The sequence below is a fragment of the Cervus elaphus genome, chromosome 12 (assembly GCF_910594005.1).
Source record: "Cervus elaphus chromosome 12, mCerEla1.1, whole genome shotgun sequence".
Classification (NCBI taxonomy): domain Eukaryota; kingdom Metazoa; phylum Chordata; class Mammalia; order Artiodactyla; family Cervidae; genus Cervus; species Cervus elaphus.
Window position 1 is genome coordinate 83,542,283 of NC_057826.1, and position 14,412 is coordinate 83,556,694.

The following is a 14,412-nucleotide window of genomic DNA, read 5'->3' on the forward strand; positions in this document are numbered from 1 at the left end:
ACGTATGATGTTCCTGCTGCACACACCCTCTGAGTCTCCACAGTTTGGTCACCTCCCAGTCACCCTTTAATAGAATCACAACTTGGCAAGTGGGTGACCTGTGAAAGTGAGACACAGCCATTCAATCTCCTGCCGGACGTCATCTGTCTTGACACGATGTGAAACAGTCCTGTCTCAGGAGCTAAGGAAGTTTTAGTCCAGTTTTTCTGAGTTTTGTTATTGTTGTGTTTTCTTTATAATTGAGGTGTGGAGAAGTCTAGGTTCAGCTGAAGTTCCTGATAAACAGTTCAGATTTTTCTCAGTAACAAAATCTGCATATTTGTATTTCAAATAATGTAGCTAAAGCAAGGCAAAGTCCTCCTTTTTCTCTCATTTGTCTTAATGAGCATCATTTATCCAGTATGAAATCTTTATACTGTATGTCCCACATGTTAGGAACATATGTATATATTTTTTAAAAAGTATATGTACATTAAATCTTGATAAGATGATTGTTTTAAAAAGGCAGGCAGGAGCCCTGATCTGCCATCAGCTGCCGTCTTGCTATGCGGTCCTGGTGAGTCACTCACTCCTCTGAGCTTCATTGACTCCAACTGCCATCTGGACAAGGGGGTGTTAGCTGGCCCCCTCCTTCTCTCCTGCAGAGCAATTGTGTGGGGTAGGGAAAGAGGCAAGCATGTTAAGAACTCTCTTACCAAAAATTCACGGGCAAGCAAACACTATGCCTATGTACAAAAGGCTCACAGACTTGAGGTCCACTTCTAGAAATAAGAATAGCCTGTGAGCTCATGAGAGGGTAGGTCCTGCTGCCTCTGGGTCCCAGAGCCTACCATGACACTTGCACAGATTCTGCACCCAAGTCATCATGGAATTTACTGATGCAAGAATCAGTGGAATGAGTTGACATTGCATTTCACATTTCACGCTTCCATCCCCTTGAGCCTCATACCAACCCATGAGGTAGGATGAGGTAGGCACAGCTGTTCTCCAAGCAGAAGTGGGAAACTGAGACCCAGCAAGTTGAGGAGGGTTGTTAATGGCAGGTTGCAGAGAGAACCACAGCTGGGTCTCAAGCCTCCCCGCTTCTGAAGAATAATCATCCTTTTGGAGCTGTGGCTCTCGGGGATTCTCAAAGCTTTCTGGGGGCAGATGGTCTGGAAGTGAAAGTGCTCTCTGAGAGACGTAGAGAGAGTTAAAGAAAGTAACTAACTGGCTGATTTGGTGTTAAAACAAATCCAAACTTATACCAGATTCTAACACAGTGGTAAGGCCAGGCATCAAAGATTTATGAACCTGTGGGACAAATGGGAGGAAAGAGAGGGAGGGATGAATTGAAGAGTAACATTGAGACAAACACATTACCATATATAAAACAGCCAGTGGGAATTTGCTGCATGACTCAGCTCAAACCTGGAGGGAGGTGGGAGGGAGGGGACATATGTATACCCAAGGCTGTCTCATGTTGATGTACAGCAGAAACTAACACAAGACTGTAAAGCAATTATCCTCCAATTAAAAATTAAAACAAAAGAATCCATAGGAGACAAAATCAAAATGAAGAGAACTCTATTGCTCACTGAATTTTGTTTTATGTTCTGTGACTTACATCACTATACAATTTTTCCAAGGGTAAACCCCCCCCGTCCCACTCCCACCCTTACAAGAGATGCACCACATTAACACTCACCAGGTGTTTGCCAGGTCTATGAGTGTCTATCTGGGTCCCAAAACATCTTGGCATGTTGGGCAGGTCTGAGAGGGAGTCCTAGGCTCCTCAGGTGGCCATGAACCCTAGGTCCATGAAAGGCGAGTAGCTAAGACACACGCACACTTGCCCGCACACACGCACGTGCACACACACAGAGGAAACCACATTTGGTCTGGGCTGGCCCCAAGCTGAGGAAGACACTTCGAAGAGCGACTACCCAACTCAGTAAATCAAGATGTGGGATTCAAACCACTTCCTCCCCCAGCTTTGTGTTAGGAACATCATCTACCTGCTTTGGGGCGGGGCTCACAGCCCAAGAGGGAGGAGTCATCCTCACATGCTGCTGACGCAAAAACCCATTCAGATGCCACGTGACTTACCCAGGGAAACAGTTAGGGAGAGGCAGGGCCGAGAGAGGCAATCAGATCTGCTTCACCCACTGGAAGAGACTTCTGTGGACCCCACCCTTCACGAACCCCTGAATACTGAGGTCCATAGACTCTGGTCCTTGGAGATGTCCAGGCGTCTGCCCAGAATTGGGCAACAGACTATTTCCTGTGCTTTCATCTGCCCCATCAGTTCCAGCTGAGTGTCTGGGACACTCCCCAACCATTTCCTGGGCTCATTTCCCCAGAAGGAGGTTCTGGAACATCCTCTTAAGTGTGATGGCCTTTCATCTAGTTAGACACCCCCTTGGGAGCTAAAATTAAATTATAAAGCCCAGACCTACATTTCAAAAAACATCCCACAAAATCTTGGGTTGTCAGCCAACAGTGAGACCTCTTTAGGCAGAAGGCTTTTTCTACCATGGAAGCCCCACCCCTTCCCGCTTGTCCACTCTCCCAGATAGAAAGGCAGGAGTCTTGGGTCCTGGGGAGTCATGGGCTCTTTAGGCACTGAAGTCACTGATCCCCCTTCAATGTGATCCCAGCTCCACATTCCCTTAAGGGACTTATATAACTTCTGCTTGACCATCTCCTGCCACAGCGAGCTCACTACCTCTCTGATAATCTCACAATTCAGAAAACATTAGGCACTGGGATGTGTTTCCTCACGTGAGCTGGCATCTGCCTCCCTGTTCATGAGGACCCATGGTTCTCCTTCTTCCACGTGGGAGACACAGGATGAAGAAAGCAGTTCCTCAAAACTGCAACCACAACCTGCAGCAGAGGCAGCCATTTCTAGTCTAAGATGGGACTCTGATCTCTGTGTATGCTTGCGTTCCTTACATCTACCAGAAAAGTCTTGTTTGTAAGATGAGGAAGGCTGGACAGAGCACGTCTAAGGCCCCTTCCATATCTGTCCTTATGTCCATGCCAGGGAAGACTCGAGCAAGAACTCAAGGTTTCTGAAAGCCAGCAGCTTGGAAACCAGGAACAGTATCTGCACTTTCTGGTTATTGATCTGGCGTGTGATCTCCACCCATGGAGACATGAGAGCATCACAAACATATAAACTTGCTGAGAGGAGCAAGACCACTCTCACAGTCAAAGGGGAAAGAAGGGCTTCCCAGGCGGTGTAGCGATAAAGAACCCACCTGCTCTGCAGGAGGCACAGAAAATGTGGATTCATTCCCTGGGTCGGGAACATCCCCTGAAGAAGGGGATGGCAACCCACTCCAGTATTCTTGCCTGGGAACACCGTAGACAGAGGAGTCTGGTGGGCTACAGTCCATGGGGTCACAAAGAGTTGAACAGGACTGACGCTACTTAACACACAGAACTCCCCACAGCCAAGGGGGTAGGATGGGATGTGGTCCAGTAAGTTTCCATGGAGGAAGAGAACCTGTCACAAAAAGGCAAATCAGGAGGACAGAAGGAGCTTGAGCTGAGACAAGGACTCCTGTCCCAGCTCAGTCATCAACTAGCTAGCTTATCTTCAGATGTTGCTTGACTTCCAGCTCCTTGATTTCTTCCTCTGCTAAATGAGAGACATTGCGACAGCTGATCTCTAAGCTCAAAAGTCGGAGAATAAATAGGGAACATAAAAATGGGCCAAGAAACAAGCTTGGAGTTTGCTCAGTCTTAGTAAAGCTGTCCACAGACTGACAATCACATGGCACCAGACAGATATGAATGAAGCTTTAGAAAGGTGGGGGCCATGTGTTTATTATCACTGAAGCCCAGTGCTCAGGCAAAGGAGGCCATTCCTAGAGAAAAGAGGGTGTGAATGTTAGTGTGGTAGAAACAAAGGCTAGAGTCTAGGTCCAGGGCCATCATTGTCAACCAGGAGCCTTAGGCACACCATGTAATCTCTCCATGCCTCCTCCTTAACACAAGAGCAATCCCTGCTACTACCTGGAGCTATTGTGAGGCTGAATAGAACTGAGTGCCTGGCACACAGTAGGGGCTCAGTGGCCAGCTGTGGAGGCTGAAGTTGGCCATACATGCACCTGTGTGGGAGGAATAAGCTTTAGTGAAATTCTGGAATCTTGCATTCTTTAGCTGCCTGGAAGGACCTTAACCTTGCCTGTGGCTCAGAAATACACCTCTCTCTTTCTTTTTCTGTCTCTCTCTCAGACACACACACACACACAGAAAGAAAGAGAAAACAGCAGTTGGCCTGGGGCGTCCCCAGGCATTGGGAAAACGTGCAGAACAAGTACCTGATGCAATAAATCAAACTGTGGGATCCAGATCCAAGCTGGGGTCCAAGCTCCAGCTCCAGCTGCATCAGAGGCAGGCTCTGCTCTCTGTTCTGACAGCCAGTGATGCCGCCAGGAGGTGCTAGCCAACTCCCTGGGCCACTCCGGAGGTGGCTGACCCTTCTTGGGAGCTTGGGAGTGGCTGGAGTGAGAGGGAGAGAGAAGTGGGCTGCTGGCCATGGGATGTTTGGCTCAGATGAGCCAAGGAGATGGCAAGAAAACCTGATTGTGGCAAACCACCCCGATTGCCTCAGTACAAATGTTGGAAGGGATTGTAGTTAAGACATGAAGGTGTGTTCACTAGAGCCCCAAGGTAGGGTGGAGACTCAGACTCTAGCTATGCCTCAGCCCCTAGTTGCTGTGTGGCCCTAGGCCAGGAACTGCCCTTCTCTGGGCTTTGGTTTTATCATGAAAAATTGAGGACTTAGGCTGCTGAAGACCCTCTAAGAGCCTTTTCCGCGGTATGATTTTGCACATTTCTCTCATAGAGTTGAGCTAGCCTGCTTCTTAAAGGACTTCAGTTCAAAAAAGCAGTTAACTGAATGTCAATCGCATGCCAGGCACTTGTGCTGAGCACTGGTTGGGCCAAGAAGAAAAGTCTTGGTTCCTGTCTCGCAGCTGCCAAGGAGCTCACAGTCTTATGAAGGGAAGCACATATTTAATCAAATATGTATAATACAAGACAGCACATCCCACAGTAGCAATCCATTCTCCCAGGGAGACTGGGGAAAGATCCACGGAACCGAGGGATACCTGGGTGAGAATCTGAGAGATAAATAAGAACTTCCCAAATTACTGAAGGCAGAGGGCACAGCAGAAACCAAATTAAAGGGTAGTTTTGGTGGGTATGAAAACTCATCTATATGGTTATAGCCTGAGAGGGAGGGAAGGCCACACTTCCATCTCTCTGGGGACAGAGTGTGGAGGCCATGAGTGAGAGCCAGATAATTTGTTCTTTACCCTGTGGGTGATGGGGAGCCATAGAAGATTTCCTGGAAGGGGAGGGACAAAACCAGTTCTGAATTTTCAGACCATTCACGTTGGTAACACCATAAACCTCCCAGATCAATACACCCCTGCCCATGGATCAGATCCAATCCACAGCTTTTTTTTTTTTTTAATGGCCTGTAAACTAAAAAAGCTTTATTATAGTTTTTTACTACAGCTTGATTGAGATATAATTCACATACTTGAGGTATAATTCACTCATTTCAAGTATGTGATTCAATGTCTTTTAGCATACTCACAGAATTGTGCAACCATGACCACTGTCAATTTTAGAACATTTTCATCTCTTCAAAAAGAAATCCTGTTCTTCTTGAATAAGCTATCCCACCTCATTCCCCCCTCACCCCCATCCCTACTTTCTGTTTCTATGGCTTTGCCTGCTCTGGGGATTTCGTGTAAATGGAATCTAGAATATCTGGCCTTTTATGCCTGGCTTCTTTCACTAACCACAATGTTTTCAAGGTTCTACCATGTCATAGCGTGAATCAGGATCTCATTGCTTTTTGTGGCTAAATAGTATTCCATTGAATAGATGTATCATATTTTGCTGATCCACTCATCAGTTGATGGATATTTGTGTTATTTCCACCAGAGAAGAATATGCAATATAGATTTGTATGGCTCCCAAAGCCTAAATGGCTACTGTCCAGCTCTTCACACACTAGATGCAGAACCTAGAGAGCAAGAAGACAGGACTGGAAGTCTAGCCCAGGTCAGGGACTCTGACAGTTCCCAAGTGAGATATGACAGTGGCCTCAACTAGGGGAAAGGAAACACATTTGTGGTGGTCAAATCAGCTGCACTTGGCAACAGATCAGATGCTTGGGTACAGGAGTGTCTGAAGAAAATCCATTTGCCATAAAAAAAAATCCGGTTCAGATGGAGTGAGTCATCTGCAGTGAAGTCAGTGGCTGATGGCAAAGCCAAGAATCCAACTCTATTCTTGCACACAATTCATGGACTTGTGAGATTTCTGATCACCTTTCATAGGGAAGTGGCCTGAACTGCTGGTGGCCTTGACCTTGCAATATGAGGCTTCCACCTCTAGGCTAACCAGGACAGGCGTGCACGCCACACTGGCATGGTGTCTCACAGAGAGTGGCGGTGTCTCCTGGAGCCACCCGGAGTGCTAACATCTCGTGTGTCCCTCAAAACACCTTTGCAAACGTTTCCCAGTCAGGTGCCTGCATTCTAGGTGAATGGATCAGTCCCTCCTCTGCTGTCTTCCTCCAGTCCTGCCTTCAATCCTGTGAGCTCTGCTGTGCTCACCACTGTGCTGAAACAAACTTCTGCTCACATACAAGCAGAAGCAGCTACGGTGCCCTACCAATTTTGCCTGGGAGACCAGGACACAGGACTCCTGCAAAGCTACAGGGTACCAGGACAGTCCCCTGGGGTCCCAAATGAACCAGGACAAAGAGTCTTCCCTGCAGAACATGTGTCTGATTACTGTGCATTCCAATCTCCTACAACTTCTCTGGATTTCAAAAGAATCCAACACTGAGCTTGGTACTTAAGGCTCTTCCCCATCCCTACCTAGCCTCCAGACACCTCTCCAGCCACACCTCCTTCCCTTCCCCACATCTACACTCTGTGCTCCTCTCTCTCTTTTCAGTCCCCAAACTCACCACACCCCTCTCCTGCCCCTGAGTCTTCCTCCTCCTCTTAGCATTGTCCAGCCCCACTGCCATCTCCAGCCAGAAAACTCCTGTTCATCCTTCAAAATCCATTGACATATTCTGCCTCTGGGAAGTCTCTCCCTCTAGCTCCTGTTCATAACGTTGGCCATGCTGAATTGTGCCAGTCCCATTATTCTGTCTTTCTCTGCTAGTAGCCCAAGCCTTTTGTTGGTCTCCCAACCCGTGGTCTGAGCCCCTAAATATCTGCCAAATCAGTGAGTGAGCCAGCAAACATGTGGTCCGCTTGTCCTTCAGATTGAAGGGGAATTTCATTTTTGAAGTCCCTCTGGGTCTTTCAGAGGAAGCCGCTTCCAGCCTCGCTACTTTCCCTTCTATTGATCTTGGGATTTATGATACTATTGTTTCCTTTTATTGGGCTGTAATGGCCTCCGTTAAAACATGTTACATGGAAATAGGCTAATTAAGTGTGTCAAATAAGTCACCGTCCCACAGAGGGCCGGCCCTCCCTGGGCAGGGCCACGGTGCCTCGCAGCAGAGAGACAGGCAGGGCGCAGGGAGAGCGTGTCCTCACCCTGGCTTCTCAGAGTAAGGGAGCCCCCCCTGCCCCCGCCGTGTGTCTGAGGCAGCACTCTATTGCTCTGGGTGCCTCCTGGAGTAGGTGTGAGATGCCACGCTGAGTGCCTCTGTTCAACCGCACGAGTCGGAGTTGAAGCACCGATGCTGGGGACCACACGTCCGCTCCTCAGCTTGTGTCTAGCTTAGATGCCTACACCCTTCACAGCAAGGGAGACTGAGTGACATCTCCATTCCAGGAGAACCTCTAAAGGCAGGCCTGAGATGATCAGACTCTGGTAGGAAACCTGTCCCACTCACCTCTATCTGTTTCCAATCCATGCATGTTTGCAGGAAGCCGAGCTGGCAGGAGATGCCCCAGGCCTCGGAGGCTGCCTGGATGCTTTTGAGGCACTTCCGGTAAGCCCCTGGGCTAGTGAAGAACAGACTCCAAGACAGTTGTGTTCTTTTGACACACAGATACCACGCTGGGTTCTTCTGGTCCAGGGGGAAATGGAGGATTTGATGAAGTTCTCATGAGAAAGAATCCCTTAAGGAAAAGGATTTTAACTCATATGAAAACTTTTCAATTTTGCTCTGCCTTGGGGAACACCTCTTTGACTGCAGAATCTGTTCTTCTGGACCCAGTTCAAGTCCATTGCCTTCCCCTTCCTTGAACTTCTGAAGATCAGCTGTCTCCATGAGTCTGTGACAAAACATTACTCCTGTAAGATGGAGGAGGAGTCTGTGCTCAAAGAAGTCTGCGGGACCCTGCATTAACAGAGCTAGACAGGCTGGCTTACTTGGAGCTTCTCAGAGCTCACACCAGGTCCATGCGGGTTTCCAAGTGTGGCAGGTCCCAGCTTTTTACTATACCTCCCCAGTCTTGGAATCATATGTCCTTGCCCTTTGCCATGAGACCCTGCAGTGCCTCCCACTAGACTAGGCTGTGTATATTTCTAGTTCGCACTGATGTTCAGCTTGGTCACATGACTGACTTTGGCCAGGGGAGGGTGGGTGGAAGTGGGGTGTCTCAGAGCTGAAATCGAAACAGGCATGGCAAGTGTCCGCTAGCTTTCTCTCCAGTTTTCACCACTGCCATGAAAAGAGCACCGCCGGGCACCCACTATCGCAGAAGGTAGCTGGTGGAGAGACTTAAAACCAAGCTCTGCAGCACCATTTACGAATAAGCAACCTAAATGTCCAACAACAGATAAGAGAAGCTGTGGTACATATATACAATCAAATACTACTCAGCCATAAAAGAGAATGAAATAATGCCATCTACAGCAGCATAGATGGACCTAGAGATTATCATACAAAGTAAAGCAAGTCAGGAGGACAAACCCCATATATTAATAGTTTCCCTTACATGTGGAATCTAAAATGTGACACAAATGAGCTTACATACAAAACCGAAACAGACGCACAGACATGGAAAACAAACTTATGGTTACCAAAAGGGAAGGAGAGTGGAGAAGGATAAATTAGGAGTATGCATTAACAGATACAAGCTACTACACATAAAACAGGTAAGCAACAAGGTCCCGCCCTATGGCACATGGAACTATATTCAATATTCTAGGAGATCTTCCCAACCCAGGGATCAAACCTGGGTCTCCCACATTGCAGGCAGATTCTTTACCATCTGAGCTACCAGGGAAGCTCCTCAATATTCTATAATGAACCATAACGGAAGAGAATATGAAAAATAATACAGAGAGATAAAACTTCACTATACACCAGAAACTAACACAATGCTGTAAATCAACTATAATTAAAAAACAAAAAAATAAAAACCGGCTCTGATCAGAACCTGAGCAGCTCCAGGCAACCCTTAGGCCTAGGGACAAGAAAGCAGAATTGAGATGGTTGGTTACTTAACTGTAACTGACTGTATGAGTTTCTTACTGCTACTGTAACAAATCATCACAAACTGAGTAGCTAAAAGCAGCACACATTTATTCTCTTATAGCTCTGGAGGTCAGAAATCCAGCAGTCTCACTGAGCTAAAGTCAAGGTGTCATCTGGACTGGTTGCTTCTGGAGACCCCCAGAAGAGAACCCCTTGCTTGCCTTTTTCAGCTTCTAGCGGTTACCTATATTCCTTGGCTCATGGCCCCTCTTTCCACCTTCAAAGTCCATCACTCCAGTTTCTGCTTCTGTTACAACATCTCCTCCTCATGTTGATCTTCTTTCCTCCCTCTTATAGGGACCCTTGCTACTACATTGGGGCCACCTGAATAATTCAGAATCATCTTCCCATTTCATTAATCACATGTGCAAAGTCCTTTTTTCCATACGAGGTAACTTTCATAAATTCTGAAGAGTAGGATGTGGATCATTTGGGGATGTTATTCAGTTCATCACCCTGAATGATACAAAAAAAGGCTAAGAATATATGAAAATGTAGTGTTAGTCCCTCAGTTATGTCCAGCTCTTTGCAATCCCACGGACTATAGCCTGCCAGGCTCCTCTGTCCATGGGATTCTCCAGGCAAGAATACTGGAGTGGGTTGCCATTTCCTTCTCCAGGGGATCTTTCTGACCCAGGGATCAAACCTGGGTTTCCTGCATTGCAGGCAGATTCTTTATTGTCTGAGCCACTGGGTCAGACCCTACATAAGAATATGTAAGTTTTCCCTAAATTAATTGGATTTTTTTTCCCGCATCTCAGAATATCTCCTCCCTTCTCCTGAGGATGCCACTTTTGGTAACTGGGCCTTCCGCTCTTATTTACCAGTTCTGTTGCTAATCTGCAGTTATTGGTAAATGGATACCCCAGCACCTACTATAGGATTACAAAGTCCTACAGGTTCAGTTCAGCTGCTTTCTTTGCTTGGTGGCCTTCTATTCTCCCAGTCTGTAAAATAGCAGTAATGTCGTCTATCAGAGTTGAACTGACCAAATTATAGGAAATAATTTTGAGTGTGTTATGTAGGGACCAGCCATGACTCCTTAATAAATGGCATTTGCCTTCCTTGCCTGCCTTGGCTGAAGCAGAGAGAAACTGGCAGTAGGCTGCCGTGGTGGACAGAAAATGCTCTTTGGCTGATGGAGGTAAAAGCTCGTGACACCCGCATCCCTGCTTTGTACCCTCGGCTCTTCTTTCTGCAGTGCTAGGCATGCAGCAGGCACGGTGCTGTGTCTCCGTGTCCTGTCCTCTCCTAACAAATGGAAGACCCAGGGGGAGGTGAGCAGGAACGGGACTGCAGGAGTGAATGAGCCTGACTCACCACTCCATAGCTGTGCGGCTTTGGGAATAGTCCTTGTTTTCCTGGGGCTTTGTCTTCCCCATGTGCTAATACAAGGCTGGATCAAGGGCCCCAGGGCCTCTCCCTACCACATACAAAACCCTCATATCTGTGACTCTCCTTTTTCCCACCATTTTGCTCAGCCCAGGCTCTGGACCCCATTGGTACTGAAGCAACATTTGGCAAGGAGAACTTTGGCACCCCTTTTTGTGCAATCAGTTCCTATTTTGCATTTTAATGGGCTCCTTAAACCAAAATACCCTTCAGAAACCTAAAAAAAAAAAGGCAAATTACCCAAACGCCAGAACGGACCATTTGGACATATTCGTAATCATTGGGTTTCTAGGGACCTCAAATCCCCTATGCAAAGTGGATAAATAAATGCCCCCTGGGGAGTTCTGAGGAACAGAGACAATGGTAGGTTACAAACTCACTGGAAAGTTCCAGTCCAGAAGCCCACCAAACCTTTTAGAGCCACCAATCTCTTCACGGATGATCAGCAGCCCTATTTCATGAGAGGATGACCAAGAAAAGGGTTAAGCCCTGAAAGCTTCCATTCCTTGATTCTGCCTGCTCTAAAATCTGGGATGATTCCTGCTATTAATATTTTAAGCAACTAATTTGACATTTTTCCATTTAATTAACTTGCATACATATGAGAACAGGGTGTTGAGAGTACCATGACATTTAAACAAAGTCATTTAAGTTTGCCTATTTCTGGGGCGGGGGGGGGCGGGGGGGGGGCGGGGGGGCCGGGCGGTGCTGCTCTTTTCTTTGCCTTTTTTCTTTTTCTCCATTTCTGTTTTGCATTCCTGATCCTGAGGCTGGCTTGTTAGCTCAGAGAAATGACCAAATTTCCCAAAGCAAATGTGCCGTAATCTCAACCTAGGTGACGTGGGTGGGCCCGGCGCTCTAGGCTGAAGCTTTTAAATTCGATCCTGCTCTTTTCCAAGCTTTTGTGCAAATGGCGTTTGAATCAGAACAGGCCCGCGTCACAGGCTAATGTTTTCCTGTTGCCACACCAACCCTGGGTGGGGGGTGGGGGAGGGGCGGCAGGCATGCCCAACATTTATCAAATGTCACCATCTCCGCAGAAGAGCTGGGGTTTCAAGAGGCAAACAATAATTCTGTGGCGATTTTCTTTTCCAAATGACAAATAATTGCTGTCATATTGTTAAATGATTAAGAAATAAAGGAAAATGGACAAATAGAGTGTAGCCATTGAGGGATGGTGTGGGGGGACCAGGGAGATGCTCACTCAGTGTTCTGTAATTGAAAAATTGTACCCTAATTAGCTCCCACCCCAGAAAATTCATGAGTTCTAGGTGCCATCCAATCCGCAGCCTGCCAAGTCACAGAACTTGTGGCCCTTCGAGTTTACTGCTGGTTTCAGAAGGGGTTGTGCCGTCTCCAAATGGTTTCAGAGAGTGAGACGCTTCAGCTCACACAGCCCTCAGAAAGGATCCATTACTTCATACTTTCATCTGCCATAATTAATCACAGATTCTTCTCTGCCTATCAGCTTCTCCGGCTGCTCTCCCCACGTGAACGTGGGGGCTCCTGGCTCCGGCTTCTCTGTGGTGGTCAGCCCAGCCAGGCTCAGACATGGCACAGAAACTGCATTCCCCGGATGCAAAACGGCACCCCCTAATCCAAGGCATCTCAGCAGGAGAAATGGTCCTGCATTAAAAATGAAACCCCACTGCAAACTAAACTCAAAGGACTCTAGGGATATTCCATGTCTCTGTTTCTACCCACTCTTGGGATTTCTAATGAGGCTGTCAGACTTCAGGAAGAATATAAGAGAAGGAGCATCCCCATGCTCCTCCATCCCCTCCCCCTGGGCCAGAATTTCAAGCCCAGCTCAATGACCTCATTAGATGCATGACCCTGGGGAAGAGACTTGGTCTGTCTGAGCATGAGTTTTTCCTTTTATAAAATGCAGCTAATGGTGTCTACCTTTCTGGAATGTGTTGGTGACTGGAGGATCTGTGTATGGTTGCTAGCACCGCCTCTTGATCCTTCTATAGAAAGTGGGGATAATACTCTTACCTACCCATTAGGATTTAATGACAATTGAGTAGAGACTGCATTACATGTTCCTTGCACAAAGTTAGTATCCAGTAAATATTTGAATTGAACTGAACTGAATCGTACATAATTGGTTCATTCATTCATTTAATCCATCAGCTAATAGTTGTTAAGTGACTGTTTTCTGTCAGACACGTTATTTGGCATAGGGGAATGAGACAGACTTGATTCATGCCCTTGGGGGCTTACATTCTAGCGGGGGGAAACGCCAAGAAAGACAAAATTTTTAACAAAACACAGGTTGTAAAAATTCTATTTAAAAAAATAGACAAGAACTCAGGTATAGGATTAAGAGTTGGATGGTGACTTTTAAATGAAAATCTAGAGGCTAATGAGAAGTCATGTGAGGAGTAATAGAGAAAAGCATTCTGAGCAAGGGGAACAGTGTGGGAGAAGCAGAATGGATCTGAACACATTCCAGGCACCGAGCACAGGTCATTAGTCAGGGTGAGTGATGCTAGTTGCTAGAGCACATCTAGTGAGCCCAAATCTTAGTGATTTCAGCCAGCAAAAGTTTATTCCTCCTTCTTGTCAGAGCCCATCAGGTGGGTAGTCTTTCAGTTTTCCAAAACCTAAACTCCTAATTAGCTGTTCTGCCATACCCTAGGACAGCAGTCCCCAAACTTTGGGGCACCGGGGACCAGTTTTGTGGACGAACCAGTTTTCCAATGAACCGAGGGTGAGGTGGATGGTTTGGGGATGACTCAAGCACACTTTATTTATTGTGTACTTTATTTCTATTATTATTATATCAGATCCAGCTGAGATCATCAGGCATTAGATCCCAGAGGCTGGGGATCCTTGCTCTAGGTTCTCCTTGGAATTACCCACTGTATCTTCCAGTTGCAGCCAAGAGCAAAGAGGAAAGGCTCCTGGCACACTCTGGAGGCCAAGCCTGGAGGTGGTGTATGTCACTTCCACTCATATTCCATACACCAGAACTGAAGCGCATGGTGCTGCCCGGCTGCAGAGGGACTGAGGGTAGAGTCCAGCTACATGACAAGGAGGATAATAAACAGGTTAGGAGAACACATGGCATTTCTTTTGCCTCACAAAGTGAGTAAGGGTAGGTAGTGAGACACGAGTTGAGAAATAGATGGCCAGGTTGTGCGGGTCCATGTAAACCAGGGGAAAAAGTGTGAATTGGATGCTGCCCTGACCCGTGATGGACCAGACATTCCAGGATATTCCATCCACACCAGTTTGGATTTTATTCAGTGAGAAGGGGAAGCCAGTCCACATTAATGATCTGATCTGATTTAATATATCTTAAGAGGACCCCTCCAGCCCTGAGGAGATGGTCCCTTGGAGGTGTCCTGGATTCAGGGGATGGGGAAGAGGATGGAGAGAAAGTGACAGATGTGGAAATTTCGTCCACATTGGAACTGGTTTCAGTCTCACTGGCTAACCAGCATTCAGGCCCCTGCTGACCAACTAGGGGTACAGAACAAAATTCCAAAAGGTTGGAGAAAACACAAAAGCACTGGGCAAGGTAGCTGGCTGTGAGGATTAATTCC

At 47.0% G+C, this 14,412-nt stretch overlaps 1 long non-coding RNA gene across 1 annotated transcript; it reads right to left on the reverse strand.

Annotated features, from left to right (window-relative positions):
- Positions 1-377: 377 nt before the first annotated feature.
- On the reverse strand, positions 378-2,287 carry LOC122705570. The gene is made up of 2 exons (XR_006344139.1): positions 1,688-2,287; positions 378-638 (listed from the first exon to the last, which is right to left on the reverse strand). It is a non-coding gene; the product is annotated as an uncharacterized LOC122705570 (long non-coding RNA).
- Positions 2,288-14,412: the final 12,125 nt, after the last annotated feature.